Source organism: Anabrus simplex, chromosome 1 (genome assembly GCF_040414725.1).
Source record: "Anabrus simplex isolate iqAnaSimp1 chromosome 1, ASM4041472v1, whole genome shotgun sequence".
Lineage (NCBI taxonomy): Eukaryota > Metazoa > Arthropoda > Insecta > Orthoptera > Tettigoniidae > Anabrus > Anabrus simplex.
Window position 1 is genome coordinate 426,123,324 of NC_090265.1, and position 21,056 is coordinate 426,144,379.

A 21,056-nucleotide genomic window follows, 5' to 3' on the forward strand; every position below is an offset into this window, starting at 1 on the left:
TACTTTGCGGCACGACTAATTATGGTTGCTAAATCTGTGTTTGAGATGCAGGTGGGTTCGAGTCTCCATCAATCATCCCCGAAATTGTTTTTCGTGGTTTTCTATTTTCAACTTTAGGTAAATGCCGAAATGGTACCTTTCTCCAAGTCCGTACAGTTACACCTACACCCGAATTATAAGGTGAAGGGCCCGATGCCATTCTGATGCCAATCAGCGGCAATGCCCCATATAGGGCAATCAGACTCCTGTAGCGGTCTTACTAGTGAAGTGTACTTTAGGAGCTTGTTTTCTGTTGGGAGGCTGTTATCAGCGTTCAGTAGAGGGAATAATTTAGAAGCCCTGCTATAAGCCATGGCCTAAATTTGCTGTATATGCCGGCGAAAGTTCATTCCTCGGTTCAGGGTGACACCTAGGTACTTTGCATTCGAACACCATCCAAATACATCTCCAAAGAAGTTTAGATTCGAGTCTGACTGTTCGCTTAGTGAATAGAGTGGCATTAGAAGGCGTCGTCCACGAGTTTCTTAGGTACTATGACTGCAGTTCAGAAGTAACCATTTAGGAATCTCATGAGGGCTCTTAAAGGATAGAAACCATCAGAGGAAAGTTCATATATGAGACAGCTCCTTGTCACTGGTTTAAGAATATTAAAACAAAACTCTTTCGGAACAAAATTGTGACAACTTGGTGTCTCCTGAAATCTGTGAAAAAATGAAGAAATATTCAACAAAAAACCTTACTAATAGAACATTAATACGGGAGAATCCTAGAGTAGAGATGGTAGTGGTGATTCATTAATAGGGTTTATTAAGAGTAATAATAATAATAGTAATAATAAAATAATAATAATAATAATAATAATAATAATAATAATAATAATAATACAGTAATTTGTACCGAATGAGTCAGTTGTACGGCACGGGTCCTGGAGGTGTAAGCTTGCATTCGAAAGATGATGGGTTCGACAACACTGACGAAGGTTTCCCTGGTTTCCTATTTTCACATAAGATTGTTACCAGATCGTGCTTTAATTACGATCACAGGCTTCCTTTCTATCCTAACGTTACCGAAAACTACTATGAGTTAATGGTAAGTTAAATAAACAAATAAATAAATATATTGCAAGTCTCTTCAAATACTGTCAGGTTAGAGTGACCCGTGTGTCAGATTTTTACGTAAGGGGGTTCTGCAACATGCAGTTAAGTATACTCACGTGGTTATCTCATATTAAATCTCTCTTAAATGGTACCAGGCAGCTGCACTGGAGTTCGACGCTGCAACCTTGAGCATAAAACATGACCGCCCTCTTACTCCTCTACGTAGGTGGTCATTAACTCCTTTATGTAACTTTTTTCATATCTGCATATAACTTTATCTCCAACAAGTCATCTTGAAGCATTTGTTAGATATTATCTTAGTCGATTGAGTTCCAGATTTCAGTGAATGCATGTTCTCTAAATGAAAAGTTGAATATTTAAAAACTTCCTTTCACATTAGGAGAATGGCCGACATTTTTCAGAAGAATTGAAGGCGCATAAGTCAACAAACATTTCTTAGTTTACCTTCAGTCGATATGTTTATTCCTGCATCCAATTAGACCCCATTTCAAGAAAGCAGCCTCAGCGAGGGTTATTAAAAATGCTAGAAAGGAGCCTTTCATCGAAGAAATGCGTGAACCCTTTAATTCTCTAGTAATAATTTGGTGTCAAAAGGAAGACTGTAAATAGTACTGTTTTAATTTTGAGGAATTCTCTTCAGTTTCTGCGCTGTAAGTACTCGTACTTAGTCACGCTTGAGAGCATTCAGATTGTTCCTTACCTCTGGCTTTCATTTCCTCCTCTGCTTATTTCTCCTCCTTTTCTCTGTTTAGTTGCTTCCCAGAGACAGACGTGGGGGAAATGAGTCGGCAATGGTCTAATTTCGTGATATCACCACGCTCTTTGCCCCGAGAGTCGAGACGAAAGTGCAGGAAACAGTCTACCAGATTGCCTGTCTAACGGAGAAACGAGTGCAGTGCGCTAGACTCCTCAGACTCCCGGCGATTAAACCAACATACGGAGCTGAGGAACTGAGGACTGTCGACTCGTAACCCCGTGTTTAATTGCGGTTAACTTTCCTAAATTAATAACAAGTCTAAGCTCTTCATTTATTGACGGAAATCATTCTTTGATTAGACTGAGAGGTCAGCATTGAATGATTCCACCCTTAGCTATGGCAGTATTATTTTGTGACTAAAAGGGCCATCTGTAGTCTGTTACAAAATAAAAATGCAATGATAAGAATCGAGGAATAAGAGAATCAACTATGAAAATAATAATAATAATAATAATAATAATAATAATAATAATAATAATAGTATAATATTAAAATAAATATTCTTCTTCTTCTTGTGTTTACCCTGTAGGGTCCGTTTTTTCCTCGGACTCAGCGAGGGATCCCACCTCTACCGCCTCAAGGGCAGTGTCCTGGAGCTTCAGACTCTGGGTCAGGGGATACAACTGGGGAGGATGACCAGTACTTTTGCCCAGGCGGCCTTACCTGCTATGCTGAACAAGTGCTTTGCGGGGGGATGGAAAGATTGGAAGGGAAAGACAAGAAAGAGGGAAGGATGTGGCCGTGGCCTTAAGTTAGGTACCATCCCGACATTTGCCTGGATGAGAATTGGGAAACCACGGAAAACCACTTCCATGATGGCTGAGGTGGGAATCGAACCCACCTCTACTCTGTTGACCTCCCGAGGCCGAGTGGACCGCGTTCCAGCCCTCGTAACACTTTTCAAATTTCGTGGCAGAGCCGGGAATCGATCCTGGGCCTCGGAAGGTGGCAGCTAATCACACTAACGACTACACCACAGAGGCGGGCTATTTAATATTCACCAGTAATAATTTGGTGTCAAAGGGAAGAAGGTAAATGGCACTGTTTTATTTTGAGGAATTCTCTTCAGTTTCTGCGCTGTAAGTAAGTTACTTAGAGCATTAAAGTTGTTCCTTACTTCTCGCTTTCATTTCCTCCTCTGCTTATTTCAACTCCTTTTCCCTGTTTAGTTGTTAGTAAATTATTATTATTCGAAAATAGTGAAGCTTCGTGGCCCGCAGGCTTCTGATGACAGGCATCGTCGTGTTTGTCGTTTGTTCGTCATTGGTCTGGCTACCGGATGGCTCAGACTTCATATTGCATGCAGATACAGCCACCCCATGCCACCCCACTTTGCGTCGCCTGAAGCGACGGTGGATATGTGTTGCCGGGTACCACCTGGGATAGTTCTTTCCGAAAACTTTTCCATCATGCATAGTGTTACCTAACTGTAAGATTGGGGGCAGATTGCTTTGTCCTTTGTTAGAACTACGGTTGCTTGTGGTAGAGCTATTTCTTCCGGCCTTTCAGCCGTTTGGAAACTTCATCTCCCGCAGTCGAGGCCGTTGACTGCCGTCCTTTTTTGCCTCAGATGATCCGTGGGTGTTTATTTGGCTGTGCCTTATACATATCTGTCCTGTATATCTACAGGACGCCCCCTATCAGCCATTCGGACGCGCCGTGTCGGGGTTAAGCCCTCCACCCCAGTGTCTCCCGCGATGTTATTTCCCGCCCTTACTCAGTTCAGAGCAGAACGCCTGCGGAAGCTAACTGGGCACGGAACAGAAACTGAATACGGGATTAACATTGCAAAGACAGACTTCCAGAGAAAGAATGCCAAGATTTTGGGTTTCAAGAAGGCTTCCAGTAGTATGTGATAGTTGCTTAACGTGGTCTCAAATGACCATAAACGAATAATAATAATAATAATAATAATAATAATAATAATAATAATAATAATAATAATAATAATAATAATAATAATTACGACTCTACCGAGCTCGATAGCTGCAGTCACTTAAGTGCGGCCAGTATCCAGTATTCGGGAGATAGTAGGTTCGAACCCCACTGTCGGCAGCCCTGAAGATGGTTGTCCGTGGTTTCCCATTTTCACACCAGGCAAATGCTGGGGCTGTACCTTAATTAAGGCCACGGCCGCTTCCTTCCCACTCCCAGCCCTTCCCTCTCCCATCGTCGCCATAAGACCTATCTGTGTCGGTGCGACGTAAAACAACTACCAAAAAAAAAAATTACGACTCAGTTCGTTGGTACCCGAAGAGGCTGAAATACGCCAGCCACCTGTCGGGGGATTTGCCAACACGCAAAAGAAAACTCTGGCACGTCGTCGTTTCCGAAACCGTAAACATAATTACTGGGACGTAAAACCAACAGCATTATTATTGCTATACAGCTGTAAATATTTTGAACGGAGTTCTAAAACAATGCGTTTAATGTACTTTTTAGATATAGTCCGTTTCTTGCATCCTATGTTGTATCTCAAGCAAGTCTGAATAGAGGAGTAAGCATAACTGCCGTAACTCATCTAGGTAGCTGTGTGGTTCGGTACCCGGCCAATGGTTTAAAATATCAAACGTCACGTCCGTGTGGTTTGGAATCTACGTAAAACTGGAGATCTCTTGGCTATGATCAAGGTATCAACAGCCACTAAATACTACAAGATTACTTTAATAATAATAATAATAATAATAATAATAATAATAATAATAATAATAATAATAATAATAATAATAATAATAATAATAATTTGGATGCATTAATCAAATATAATATTTCCCTACAACTGAAAGTCTGTTAGTCAGAATGGATTGTAATCCAGAGTGGTATATTAAAACAAGAGAAAGGCCTTACGCTGTTTCCCAAACGTGAAGAATTGTTTGCGCATCGTTCACAGCATGTCTAACTCCGGAACAGAATACATTAAAGCAATTCCTCGCGGATCGGATTTAAAAAGTTGGAAATACCCATAGCGTCCCATTGGAAGTGAGAGTATTCACCGTGCACAAAGAGGATTAGAGCGAAGGACATGCTACCCTGATGAATACAGCAACTGTGTAATACGACACATCTGCCTCCGTGCGAATCTCCCCTCGTGATCAAAACTTATCCAAATGTAGCCTTTAATGTATTAATAACCAATTCATCGTAACAGGCAATGTGAAATACGGCATGTCATAAAATTCACCTTAAAATAATAATAATAATAATAATAATAATAATAATAATAATAATAATAATAATAATCATCATCATCATCATAATAAAATTCCTTTGTTGTTTGGCTAATTTGATATAGATCGATATACCAGCGTATCCTGTGATAACAATTACATTACTGTATAATTGCTGTGCTACACATCTACTCCAGTCTGTTTGTAATATTCACGTCTTGATATCTCCTTGTACTTCTCTCCTTAAAAATAATTAACAGGTCAATAGTATCTCAAGATGTGTCATATCAATTTATCACTCTCTTGGCCAAATTTCGTTAAATAGTTCTTCTTTTATGTACCTCAGAGCAGTGTGAACTCCGATCTGTTACTCTATTTATTTTCTACAAGTTACTAAAAACGGTAAAAATAGGTACAAATATCCTGAAGCTTCTAAAAGAGTTTACTGAAAATATGCACGTATCTTCGCGTGAAGAATTTTTGTTATAATTATTGGAAATGCGGGAAATACCATTTCACTCTAAATATTTTAGTGCACTATTCAGTCGTATTATCTGAAGACAGCTACCACTGCATATTGTTTACTCTATGGAATGAGTTACTTTCCTTAGAGTATGCGACGGATTAGTTACTACTTATTAGAATACTTCCGACTGAAAGAGTCCAGATATTATCGGTGGAATTATTGCCTGAAAATCGTAGAAGTCCATTTCTTTCTTTGTTACTGAATATTGATACCGACAGTTGTGTGTTTCATAAGATTTCCTCATCGTGTTGGGATATGCACAACATTTTACAGCACATTTTTCTTGAGAATTCTTGAGAAATTATTTACCAGAAACTGCTCTAGAACGCCCAGTCAAAGAGGAGGTAGCTAGAATTTTGAACTCCTGAACTATGCAATTTCGTTTCGAGACACTCCAAATGTACTTGAATAAATACCCCCGTCATTAGTGGTTCGTAACATTACTGTTCTTCATACAAAATATCGATTTACTATTGCTAGGTATTTATGCTGATGCCTGGTATGACAATGTATGTCTGATCTCATCGTTGGTATTATTTCGTATTGGGTGAAATTGATGTTGCCTTACTCTCCCATAAAGGGGTTCTGAGTGACATCGTAACTGGAATCTCACGAACGTGGCCTCAGTTTTAAACCAACTTCTGGAATTTTCGAAATGAAAACTAGCGTACCGTAGTTTGGAATCCGCGTAAAATTAGAAGTCTCACTGCTATTATCACATTATCAACAGAAACATATCCTTGCAAAAAAATTGCTTCCGTGACGCCGTCACAGATAGGTCTTATGACGGCGACGGGATAGGAAAGGGGGTAGGAGTGGTAAGGAAGCGGCCGTGGCCTTAATAAAGGTACAACCCTAGCATTTGCCTGGTGTGAAAATGTGAAACCACCGAAAACCATCTTCAGAGCTGCCGATAGTGTGGTTCGAACCCACTATCTCCCGATTCCAAGCTCACAGCCGCAGGGCCTAACCACTTGACCACTTGCTCGGTACTTGCAGAAACCTGTAATACCCTCTACTTGTTCACCTCATTTCCAAGTGGATTTATTGTTTAGTGAGATTAGTTCGAGTGTGAATATATGACTGTGACATCCTGTTCAGTGGTTTTCGAGCCCGGATGTCCGTTGCTTTCTGTAACGCAATTGTATTGGAAAATAGATATTCTTTATCAATAGGTTTAAAACTGGATATGTAACCATTGTTTGTGTGCTGATATGCTTTTTCTCTTGTTTACAGGTAAGTGGTGTTTCCTTCATAACAATGACGCTTCACATGCAAGTAGTGCTATGCATCCAGCACTAGACTAGCTACTACTTGATTCCGGTAAGTTAAATGTGGAGAAAATTTAATTGAGAACATAATATACCATAACACATACTATGGTTTAACTAATTCTTCCAAATGTTTATATTTTAAATTAACTTTGACCTTGTAGTTAGACCCATTCATACCGGCACCTTCTTTCACCTCTGGTCCACCAAATCACGGTATCAATAATAATAATAATAATAATAATAATAATAATAATAATAATAATAATAATAATAATAATAATAATAATAATAATAATAATAATCCCGCCTGGTGGCCGTGATCGTTAAGGCGCTGAGGTCTAAGAGGTCTGACACCGTGGTTAGCCGGTTCGTGTCCCATTGGTCGAAAAGAAATTTCACCATCAGAATTTCGGCCGGCAGGGTAGGGGAGGTGGTGGTATACAATTTCCAATCACTAGATTGCGTGCCAAAAGCCTAGATTAAATTCCAAACCTCTCCGCAGTGCTCATATGGAGTGAGGGCATATTATGCTGTAGATGGTGATTCGTCCGTCGGATGGGGGCGTTAAGCCTTGAGCAGACACCTTGGTGCTATTCGACAGGAGTAGGCTATGTGCCGGCAACGGGTTTCACCCTCTCCCTGCTATCATATATCACATCCTCCATGTTATCTCATTAACTCCTCTGATGAGGTTGACGTCAGGGAAGGCATCCGGTCATAAAAACCCGCCACGACAGATTCATCTCACCTCATACCCGACCACGTAGAGAAACGGGACAAGGGTTGGACAAACAATGTTATTGTTATTATTATTATTCCCCCCCTCCCAGGTACTACACATTTTACGAGACGTGGAAATATATTTATTGTGCACTAGGAAGGGATTCTGTAACGTTCCAGATGATCCCCTGACCGCTCCTTTGCTTTCTTTAATTTGCTTTACGTTGCACCGACACAGATACACAGATAGGTCTTATGGCGACGATGGGATAGGAAAGACCTAGGAGTGGTAAGGAAGCGGCCGTGGCCTTAATTAAGGTACAGGCCCTGCATTTGCCTTTTGCGAAAATGGGAAACCACGGAAAACAACCCTCAGGGCTGCCGACAGTCGGGTTCGAACCCACTACCTCCCGAATGCAAGCTCACAGCTGCGCACCCCTACCCGCACGGCCAACACTTCACTCTTTCAACACTGGGCTGATGATCTACATGTTACGCCCATTTAAACAAAGGGCAAGCATTTAAAGTCTTGAATAGTCTTGCGCCAGAAAGCATACTTTGAGCATAGAATCTAGTGGATAATTCCAGGATATGTTATCGTTATACATCTTTTCCGGAGTAGCCTACCTTGACTTGGCTAACTTGTGAGAATGTTGGATCTGAACGATTGCTGACTCCATTCAGTTCCTTTCTGTTTTCGCCTTTGAACAACGCTGTGCTATAACGTATCCCCAAATTGAAGTCGTTATTGGCCCCATTTATTGTTCTCTTGATGATCAGTATAATTAGGGAGAACACCGATCCTCTTGCCCACTCCAAACGTTCATCGCAATGGAGCTTTATTTCAGTCTCTTCCATAGAAATATGGATCCGAAAGTTGAAATGCCACACACTATCTATCCATGAGACCTAGAAATCCAATTAATGCTTGTAAAGTGTTACTAAGGAGGCAGAGGTACATCTTTGTAGGAAGGAAGTATTTATTTTATTTTAATTATTTTATTTATTGTTATCTTCATTTTAAGTGATTCGTCTTAAGGGATATTGGTATGCCAGAATTTAGGCCTTGGTATCAGTTCATTAACAAGCCTGCGGATCTAATGACAATTAACTAATCAGCATGAATTACTTTTAAATGCCAATTCAAATTCTACCCCACCGTCGGCAGCCTCGAAGATGGTAATCCGCGGTTTTCCATTTTCATACCAGGCAAATTCTGGGGCTGTACGTTAATTAAGGCCAGGGCTGATTATCTAGATGTTAGGACCCATTAAACAACAAGCATCATCATCATCAAGCTTCCTTCCCACTCTTAGGCCTTTCCTATCCCATCGTTACCATAAGACCTATCTGTGTCGGTGCGACGTAAAGCAAATTGAAAAATTCAAGTTCTCCACGAATCTCACTGTGCCACTCACTTGGTCTCTCCAGTCTTTCCATATTTTCCTCGTGAGTAGTATGTATCTATAAATCGTAGGTGTTAAGACTGGACTCGGATGAAAATACCATCACATAGTCATTGCTGCTGTAGCAGAAGGGCCACGAGGTAGCGAATACAATACAAATAGGATGTTCATCCAAAATGATCAATTCAAACCACCACCTTGGATTGTTTATTACGTGTTGTCATAAATCATCCGTCCATGGAGTTAGAAAGATGCATTGAATGTTTTTCGCATTGCCCATTGAATGATTTTCGTTTGAATATCTTCCACACTCAAACACAGAGCTCTATTTCACCGGAAAAACCCTCGCATTCGAACTAACAAAGCAAAACTAAATTTCAGTTATAGGTCATTTATTATTTTTAGTAGTTTTAGTTCTTGGAACCTGTGGGTGTCACTTGCAAGTACAAGTAATAAAAAAGGAGAGTGCTTCTATAACTTACTCAAACGAAAGTAAAAACTTTATTTCCTGACAATGTGTTTCCATAAATTACAATACACCCCATCTTAAAACGTTAGTTGAGATGTCTGAACGATCGTTAACACAGGCTCTATGGCTTTGGAAAATCCAAAATCTAAGTATTTTATAACTAAAGCCCGGATTTTTATGCAGTAATAGGTTAGATTGCAAACTAATTTGGTTAGTAGGAAGTGTCAGCCACCCGCTCTTCCGTAGCGTAGTAAGAGCAACATAAACTACAGGGGTTTTGATGGATCTTACCCCTAATGTCTATGCCATCCCCGTAGCACAACGGTTGTGAAAGTAGACTATACTTGCAACTCGCTTCAGTAAGTTTGCATTCTAAACTATTAATGCATAAAAATCCGGGCTCTATTTATAACTAGGGCGACTGTGTTAGGGAATTCATTTCATAGGGATACTATTTCTGTTTACTTGACCGGCTCAGACATTTGTGGAATTTCCGTAGAGCGTCTTCATAAGTCAGCACATTCAAAATGGACATATTCCCTAAATGTCCTTCCACTCCTCCTTTGCTTTAGTGCTTGCAGTAATGGACTCACGGTCGATATGAGCTTTGATTTTATCCCAGATATACCTACAGCTGTTTACTCTTAATTTGTTACGGCGGGCAGCTGCCCTACTTGAAAAGGCATGATGCTGTAGCACAGAGTCAACCTGAAAGGAACTGGCTACCGTATCGGAAGATTATTCCTTATGGTAATTATAGCATAAAAGCGAGACTTAATCTACATTAATCCTATTCAACTATATTTACTACTTTTTTGTAGTTTCACTGGGTCATTTGGCTTTATGTGCAGCTTGTTTGGAGATTTAAGGTGCAATGGTGATCTATATTGTTGGGATTTGAAATTCAGATAAAGAAGAATACATGAATACATATATTTACCAAAATATTGGCTTAAAACTGTTTGGACCCATGAATCCCAAAAGAATTTCCGTCCTTAATACACTTGTGATATGAGCAATCTAACAAAAATATCAGTACTATTGTTACAACCAGTGCATTTCTAAAAGATTTTTCTTAATCGAGATAGTCTAGTAGGGAGAGCTATATGCAAATTTTAATTCTCTGCAACCGAAACTTACACCTCACGATAGCATGCTGTTTAGTTCTGTTTACTGACCGATGTATATCCATGCAGAAGCGATGCGGACAACGATGTTTGCCCATAAGCGCTATCATTAAAATGATAAGGTCCATTAGAAACTTGTCATGAACGAATCTCCTGTCGTGGGAAATATTCCATTTGATATGCTCTTGATGTGCGAGTTCACTGCTGCGAAACACGCCAGAGGGACAAAGGACGATCCGCTTCACAGCTCAGCGCTCCTGGGACTAACATTCAATTGTGTTCTGCAAATGAAGCAGTTATTTCTATAGCGGTCTTTTGCCATTAAAAAAAAAACAACGTTCTACCAAATCAAGATTCTGAGCCCTTCTTTCTGTGGGTGTGGAAATGTCGGTATAGGCTAATTAAAATATCCACGTAGAAATAATCTTCGAGTACCGTTTTCTGTACCATTCAAAGAGTTACTTAATTCCAGTATACTGATATACAGTTGTCACACAGTGTCATAACAAAGTAGGATCCATGCATTAACACGGAGATTTAAACTTTCGAATTACTATTGTTACGAATAAAATACAGTCTATTTTATCGCTCTAATTTACTTCAGGATAATCCAATAAATGCGCGCGCGCGCACACACACACATCAGTGACACCCAACGTGGCTTCAGACCCGGGAAATAGACCGCGACAAATTATTTAATGGAGTTCACTCGTGAAATATCGGCAACTATGGATGGAAGATTATATATTCTAATATATAACATCTAATTCCTCCGTATATAATTAAAAGCGGTGGAGATAATTTATTATATCATCTCTCGATTACTTTTAACATTTCGTTAAAAATTAATCGTGACGTTACGGAATGACCAAGAATACCACCACAAATTACTGCAGATAACGATCTAATGTGTACTTCGGTTACTTAAATAAATAAACGAACAAATATTGAAGTGGAACTTATATCATTTTGTGTACTAAATTTGACATAAAATACGAATTATGAGGCAAAACTTTGAGGTGTACGGATAAAATGTGTATAGATACAGATGCAGTATATTGATTTCCGTTTGGACGAACAATTAAGCTATAATCTTCATTAATTTTAAATATAATAGTATCGTGATTTGTAGAGTAGGCCTATTAAAGGCGCAGAAAATACAAAACCTGATATTGAAAGTTTCCTTGGCACAGTCTTACCCTCACTCATCATTGGTCTGCATTTAGAGCTGTCGCCCCGGTGGAAAATTCTCTGTCAATTATTTATTGAGACATTTCTTAAATGTTTTCAAAAATCTTTGAAATTTGTGGAACATTTCTCTTGATAAATGATTGTAATCCTTTATTAGGCCTACTCTTTGTGTAAATGAATGCCCAAATTAGTCCTCTTGAATTTCAAATTTATCTTTATATTATGACTAAAGCCCGGATTTTTATGCAGTAATAGGTTAGATTGCAAACTAATTTGGTTAGTAGGAAGTGTCGGCCACCCGCTCTTCCACAGCGTAGTTAGAGTAACATAAATTACAGGGGTTTTGATGGATCTTACCCCTAATGTCTATGCAATCCCCATAGCACAACGGTTTTGAAGGTAGTATAACCTTCCAATGTATGTCAGGATGAGATTGATGGACACATTGGAAGCTTATGTCGAGAAATGATGTCAATGAAATCTTATGTCCGGTTATCACACCTCCAGATGTATTAGAGGGCAGTTGATTTGTCTAATTACGTGAACGGCATCGCTGAATTGAAGATATCAGCAGATTGATAACCAGCTCTAAACCTCGTGGTATCTCGGAAATATTAGTAGATAGTTAATATCGTGAAACATAGGGCAGGATTATATGAATAATACGTATTCTTCAAGTAAAGTTTCCGGAATGCATGAACGGCAGTATATCTGCGACAGAATGTTACTGAGGGCCATGAAATATGTAAACAATAAATTTATATGAGAGGGCCATACCTTGTACATCTAGTCTCGCACGATCCGACGATCGAGATGAAGAAAGGAAACTGTCGATTACTAACCTAAATACGAGGCGGCAATTATTAAATAAGTTCCTTTACTAATACAGCTGATTTGTACGAGATCGTCTTACATTATGTGTCAAATGTTTCCAATTGTCAGAAACATATGGGAGCTAGAAGCTGAGAAGAATTCTGAAAAGCAAACCGTCTCCAATTATTATGTTGTAGTAGAATCTGTTTTGTCTCTGAAGAAGTTGATACACTCTCAATCGGCATCTCAAAAAGATCGGAAGCAAGAATTCATAGGGAAAAGATTGTATTGAAAGAAGTTATTAAAGAGATATTGGCATATTATAAACATACAATATTGTAAAACAAGATATCTTGTTATTGAATGAAAAGGCAAGTGTATCGCTTGAACTGTTAAAATTGTATTAAGGTGTATGACCTTGTTCTAATTGATATCTCTAAGTTTCAGGTAACATGGAACCGTCAGCAGTTATTTATTCAGATACAATGTGTGCACGTATCAACATGAACAACTAAAATAGAGGGACCTCAAAGGATCTGATCTGAAATGTGATGGACAATACTTGATAATGTTATTGAGTGAGAGCTGAACTCGGAAGGTGACACCGTCGTGGAGCAACAACCCAGGATGAGTACTTGAATATCTTATACATATTCCGCCACGTAATTGCTTATTGTAGTTGTAGAGTAGTATTTATTTTGTTGTCAATTTTGACATGAACAATTTTAACTTGAAAGCGACCGTTATTTGTTGAACATTGCGTTGTAATATTTATGATCGTTACGTCTAGTGTGGTGAGCCAGACTACGTTGTGATAATATGCGATAGCTGTGTAAGATTTCTTTAATGATTGCTAGCAAGATTTTACGAAAGTTTCTTCGACATGGATGTTATTGGTACCGTAATGGTGTTATGGTACTGAGCGTTAATTTTAACTTGTAGCTCAGAATACCTCGGAGGAGCTCGGTATGTTGCGATGTACGATTCTGTGGTCTTCAAAATGTTATATGCTCGTGTGGAAATACAGTGTTTGATAATAGAAGTGCGATACTATTGTGGTGATATGGAATTAATGCGGCAACGTATTTAGTAATTTTATGTAATTGCCTGAATAGATTGTTCTTTAATATTGTGAATTCGCTGTGCATGACGAGTTGTGCGATGTAATAAGGTGTTAGTTGCGGTTGGATCTTTGAAAATATTTACGTGGATAGGGAGATGTGATGATTATAGACGTGTCATTAGGATTGCGAATTTTATGATGATATTATGTGAAGGTCCTGATGATGGTATTGACGGTAGGAACCATGTTGGTCATGCGTGAATTTTGTTGTTGTCGTGATGAATAATTTATTTAGGTACGAGGCCGTATTTTAGAATAATGTTGTAGGGTGTTGCACTCACGAACACTAGTAGTTGGTCGTCACATTTATCCTATTTAAATACAAGATTGACCAGAGCGCACGATTTTAAAGGGATGTTTAGGATCTTCGCAAGATAATCGGCAACGTAAAGATATTGAGGTCATGTCGTAAAGGAAATATGATCTTCTATGGTAAGTAAACCATTTCTTTGCTAGTTGGACTTTGTAGATCATTTGAGTTGACGCCTAGTGCTAATGTAGTATTCCAGGTCAAACGACGCAGTGGCATCCGGAGGCGCAGAATCAACGTAGTTAGACAAGATTATCGTAGACGTTGCAATGTCACTTGATGTTTTTTATCTAGGTGCGGTCACCGATGGACGTACGAGAGGATCGAGTCTGTCTTTTAAATGCATGATTTTGATGGATGTTAGATTATGTTATGATCCTGTGTCTTTCAAGCATTTTCTGTTGCATTTATGGTGATTTTATGAAGTTAGAATAACGGTATTTTTCAAGTTGCTAGATAGACAGATACCGACATATATGCGGTGATTTTTTAAAAGAAATGACGGAATATTATGAGATATTTGGGTAGTAAATAGCATTCTGAAGTGGATGATTCCATAATTCCCAGTGATTTATATTTTAAAAATGCGAGATTGATGACTGATCTTTCTATGTAAGCCTTCAGCAGAGGGACACTTTGTCTCTTTTGGTTTCGAATGTCGATGTTGTATTTATTTGTAACAAGAGCCTGAAGTTAGGTGTTTATTTTTCAAGTTAACAGAATATTTTCCATTTATATCCGTTTGTGTTGCCAATAATTTGCTTTTAATGTAGTTGATGCATTTAAAGTTATTTTAAAGTCATTAAACGGGAGATCCTTCCATAAAATAAAACATTTTACGGAGTTATCATTTAAAGCAGCGTAGGAATATTAGGTTAGTTATTTAATTTAGGATAAGATTAAATGTTGGTCAATGTATCTCGTCGAATATGCCAATATCCTCGGTCATTTAATACTCTATGGTGGAATATTCACGTAATTTAGGCAGAAATGATGGTTACAGTCTACGTTAAAAGCCACGATGATAACAATCCACTTATTTAACCTGTGTCCCAACTCGTCGGACTTGCACGTCCCTTGAGTGGAGCCTTCATGGATCTCCGACTGCATTGCTTCGCCGCGGCTTAACCCAACACTGAGATACAAAATTAAAATTTACTACACGGTCACAGGGACTGCTGTCAGGGCACATATAGGTTAAATAATTTTACTTGACACCCAACTGTGGGGCCAGAGTTGAATTGTTTTATTACCGAACGACTAGAGTCGAATTACTTATCGCGTGGCAGTAGACTTAAAGAAAGGAAAACTCGAAGAGACATTGGTAATCAGAGAACATTGAATCTACAACATTGTTGGTGAAGAATGTTTGAAATATTTATTTAATCATATATGTTATGAGTAATATTGGAAGGATTTGACCGTTAATCAGTACTACGATTTTACTTAGTTTCATTTTATGACATTGTGGAAGGATTTTCCGTAAAGTTTCAGCTCTTGTTAATCGGGATAATGAATCATTTAACTCGGATAGAGCGATAGGTTGTTCCGTGTCACTTATTGTTGGATGTCCGTCATATTTCGGGTCAGATCCGGAGAGACCCATACGTTCATTTATTGAATCTAATTCGTGAGGTGCTAGGCAGGTATAGGTGTTGTGGAAACACTAGATAAAGACTGTAGAGTGATATTGAGAGTGATATATTCTTGTTAAGAAACGATATAGGAAATTACGATGGCGTCTCTTGCTCAAGTAAAACTATTATTGGAGGAGCTCGCTGGAAAAATGAATAAAATGCAGGAATCGCAAGAGAGTACAGAAAAGAGAATTCAAGAAGCACAAGAAAGTACAGAAAAGAGAATTCAAGAAGTACGTGAGTCACAAGAAAGTACTGAGAAAAGGATTCAAGAAGTGAGAGAATCGCAAGAAAGTACTGAGAAAAAGATTCAGGAAGTACGTGAGTCGCAAGAGAATACTGAGAAAAAGATTCAGGAGGCACAAGAAAATACCGAGAGGAAAATCCAGGAATCACAAAATACTACTAGAGTAGAAATCCACGAATCCCACGAGAAAATGCAAGGAACTTTTGACAGAATCACTGATATGGTGCAAGAAAATATGAAGGTGATGCAAGAAGAGATTGTATCGTTAGGATCGAAAGTCGCTGAGGTACAAGGAGAAGTATTAAATTTAAAAGAAGAAGTGAATGCGGCGATGATTGAGAATAAGAGGAATTTTCAAGAAAAATTCGAAGAATTGAAGGATGATTTTAAGTCAAGCATCCAAGAGTTGCGAGTTCAAGTCGACTATGACCTTAAAGAGCTCAAAGAAGAAGTAGACGGGATGCAGGAGAAGATGAAAGAGTCTGATAATAGTTGGGATGGAAAACTCAAGAAGGTATCGGATGAAGTCATTATCACCAATGAGAATATTCGGAAAGAGATAACCCAAGCAAGAGAACAGATCAATGACAGATTCAATTTGATAACGGAAGAATCCGAAGAAAATAAAGCTTTGATGAATCAGCAAATAAAAGGATTAAAAGACGACTTAAATGCTATTCAAAAGGACGTACAGAACCTGAGGATTGAAAACGAAACAAATAGGAATTTGGTATCATCGTTGAACGACCGGCAGACGATAATTGAGGATGGAAGGAAGACTGAAGTAAACAGTCAATTTGAGATACCTCAGCTTTGCGTTGATATTAATGACAACGGGACAATTCATACAGGAAGTGGAACCCAGATTGTTAACATTATACGCACTTATGAGGATAGGCCTAAGAAATTCAACGGAAATATAGGATCCAGCATGACTCCTCGTGGTTTTCTAAGAGAGATTGAGGAATATTTTAGGGAAACAAAGGTATCTACAGAGCGCCAGTTAAAGACAGTGGAGAAACACTTAGAAGGTGCACCACTCATTTGGTTTAAAGCTTTTCGCTACGTTTTTGAGGATTATGCAGGCTTTAAACAAGCTTTCTTGGATAAATTCTGGGGAATCGACGTACAGCAAGGAATCAGACTCGATCTATACTCGAAGAAATATTCTTTAACGGGACCGAGTAGGTTTGCCGAATACTTCACGATGCAATTTCATCGACTGAAGGAGCTTGATTCTCCACCTACAGAAACAGAAATGGTACGAGCAATAATCAAACAGTTCCCTGCGGATATACAGAGATTATTGACGGCGGCAAACATTCAATCAGCCGTGCAAGCAGAGTCGATACTTCGGCAAATTGACAGCACGACAACACATACTAATAGCCGCATAGTAAGACACGTCGATCCGACGGTAAATGTGGTGACACCAGCAGGAGATGAAGGTGTAGAAAGAAACCAGGGATACAATAGTCACGGTCAAGGAGATAGACCTAGGACGAATGAAGGCTACAGAAGAGTGGAACATAGGGATGAGAGGAGTGACAAGACACGCCAGAAGTGGGCACCGTCTCGAAACGAAGAGCGGAGATATCCTAGGTATTATAGAAATACAAGGTGGAGTCGAAACAGAGATAAATGGCCGTACCGCAGAGATAGGTATCGAGAAAATTCAAGACAATCAGATATTCGACAGGACGAGGAGATAAACAAGGAAAGAGAAAGGTACCTTGGCGAATTAAGAAAGCAGCAGGAATGCAAGCAATGGGAACGAGCGATATTGAATCAAGATATGAACGCTGATTGCGTGGGCGCGACTAGTCTGTTGTATCAGCAAGAACAAAGAAAAGAAAGCGCTGATAAAACGTTAAATCCCGCAGCCGCACCATTTGACAAGAATAATCAAGGCAATGACGGGGTGAAAAAAAAAACTTCGTTTTGGAATCAGTAATAAACAATAGAATTTGTAAATTAAACCCAAATTATAGGCAGCACGAATGGGTCATAGCAGGAATCGAATCGTGGGAATTTGAACCCGAGGAATTGCTTCACGAAGACGGTCTACCTAAAGGAATAAAATTAAAGAGAGGACTGCCCGTTATTTACGTCACAATATTGGGTATTCGAGTATTGTCATTATTGGATACTGGAGCGAGTATAAGTATCATCTCCAAACTACTATTCTCAGAGTTACAAGACAAAGCACACTTGCCTGTAATTCCGATTGCCAACATGAAAATCAAGGGCATAATTCCAGACAAGGTCACGAAATGCAAGATACAAACTTATTTGCCAATAGAAATCGGAGGAAATTTAATGGAACATCCATTTGTAGTCGTGGAGAAAATCCAATATAACTTAATTATTGGATCAGATTTTATCAGGGAAAACAACATAGTAATTGATTTAAAGAAAGAAGAAATAAGAATCAGATGTGACGGTGAAAGAGGACAGGACATTACAGCTAGAATAGAAAACAAGGAAACGAGTGAACTACAGAAAACCATGAACATTTCAATAAATGAAGCTGCCCATGTTGCCGAGAAGATAATGGAAAGATACGACACAGAAGATGCTGTGTGTGGTCAGACAATCGACAGTGGAATAGGAGGAAATCCTGAACAGCAAGGGATAATTGAGAATCTGCTGAAAAGGTATAGCAATGCTTTTAAGAGCCAGCCTGGAGCAATAAAGAACTTTGAGTACAAGTTATTAGTGAAAGATTGGAGGCCGTTTAAGATTAAACCGTACCCAATACCAGATAAATTCATGCCCGAGGCTAGGAAGGTAATACAGGAGATGATGGATAATGGTATAATATCTAAAGCACATACACCATTCGTTAGCCCTCTGGTAGTGGTAAGAAAAAGCAATGGATCGATTCGCGTGTGCATTGATGCGAGACAGGTCAACTCCAAATTAATTCCTGAGTATGATAAAGCCCCAGTAATAAAAGAGATAATAAGAGGATTTCGGAACAAGAGATTTTTCACGATTTTAGATCTGACTTCCTCATACTTCCACATAGTTTTGGAGAGTAAATCCAAGCTATTTACTGGTTTCATGTTTGATAATCAAACGTATATCTTTGAAAGACTTCCATTCGGCATTTCTAATTCTGCGGCTGCATTGGTACGAGCTTTAGACAGGAACTTGAAACCGGAAGTAAAAGAATTTATAACCATTTATGTTGATGACATCGTACTGGCGACAGCAACTTTCGAGGAGCATGTAGTCAAGTTGGAACAGCTGCTAAGAAATTTAGATGAGGCTGGATTCAAAATCAATCGATCCAAGTCAAAGTTCTGCCAATCTGAAATCTTGTTTGTTGGACATGTAATTGATGGAACTGGAATAAGACCAAACCCAGTTAAGATACAGGCCATATGTAACTTTCCGAAGCCCAGAAGGATTAAGCATATCCGACAATTCTTGGGAATGACAAGATTTTTCGCTAGCCACTGTCCAAGGTATACAGAGATATTAGCTCCCCTGCAAGATTTATTGAAGACCAATAATCGTTGGCGATGGAATGAGAGTCATGATCGAGCTTTTCTTAACGCGAAGGAATTACTAGCTAACAGTATAAAACTTGGATATCCGGACTTCGATCGTGAATTTATCATACAATCTGATGCCTCAGCGGTTGGAGTTGGAGCTGTATTGTATCAGGAGAGTAATGGGGAGAATAATATAAATTATTTGGCCTTCGTTAGTAGGAAATTAAGAAACCATGAGCTTAATTATACGACCACTGAGCTTGAGATGTTGGCCATTGTTTACGCATTACAACAGTGGAGGAAAATAGTGTATGGGTATCCGGTAGTTGTTAGGACGGACCATAAAGCACTAACGTTTGTGTTAAAAACCACATTATCCAGCGAGAGAGTATCACGATGGGCACTTTATGCGCAACAATTTAATTTAAGAATTGAGTTCTGCCCAGGTAAAAGTAATGTGTTGGCAGACAGTCTAAGCCGAAATCCAACAGAAGAGCCTTTGGAGGTCAATGTTATTGAAATAACTCAAGAGGATGAAGAATGTTTGGAAAGCCTAAAACGATTGCCAGAGCTGCAACTTGAAGATTCATCTCTGAAAGAAATTATTGAGTATTGTCTAAGAAGGTCAGCTAATGATGGACCCGAAGATCAAATAGATGATTACGTGCTGACGAATAACATCTTATATAAGTACATAGACAAAGATCGGAAGAAATTAAGAGTGGTGGTGCCACGCAAATTAAGATGTAAACTCATATGGTACATCCATAGAATGATTGGTCATGGTGGTCTAGATAAATTAGCGGCTACAATAGGAGAGACTTTCACATGGACTGGATTCCGGAGAACCATAGGGAGAATAGTAAAAACCTGCGATATATGCCAGAGGGTGAAATATAACTCCGTATTATTGTATCAACCACCGATAGCCGTAATACCAGACCGACCTAGGGAAGTATATGCCATGGATTTGTATGGGAGTTTACCCGTAGGTAAACGTGGAAACCGTTTTGTATTGGTAGTCCTCGATGTGATGTCAAAATTTGTATCACTTCAGCCCATTAGGAAGGCCAACTCTAAATCCATAATTAGGAGTTTAGAAAGAGTAACGATACCAAAGATGGGTAAACCAAAATGCATAATAACGGACCATGGAACACAGTTTACGTCAAACGAATTTGCGGAAGCTTTAAGGAAAATGAACATTCAACACCGATTTAGTTCAATAAGGCACCCTGAATCCAATGCAGCTGAAAGGGTCATGAAGGAAATTGCGAAATATTGTAGGATTTTCTGCCATGAACGACATTGGACATGGACTTCTTGTTTACCGACAATAGCCGATTGTATAAATTTTACATGGCACGAGTCTATCGGCAATATTCCAAGCGTTCTTCACATGAACGAGCAACCAAGACGTCCCTGGAACGAGATCATTGCTAGACCAGTCGAAGAAAGTCCTAGCGTCGAAGAGAACATAAAGCAAGCTCAGGCATGTATGAAAAGGCAGGCCGAAAAACGTCTAAAGAAGTTAAGGCATAAGAGATTTCGAGAACCTTTGGAGGTTGGAACCTATGTTCTTGTAAGAAAACCAGCCGTATCTTGTCCTACGGAAAAATTCTATTCCAAGTTTGCACATTTGTACATCGGGCCGTTCAAGGTTATTGA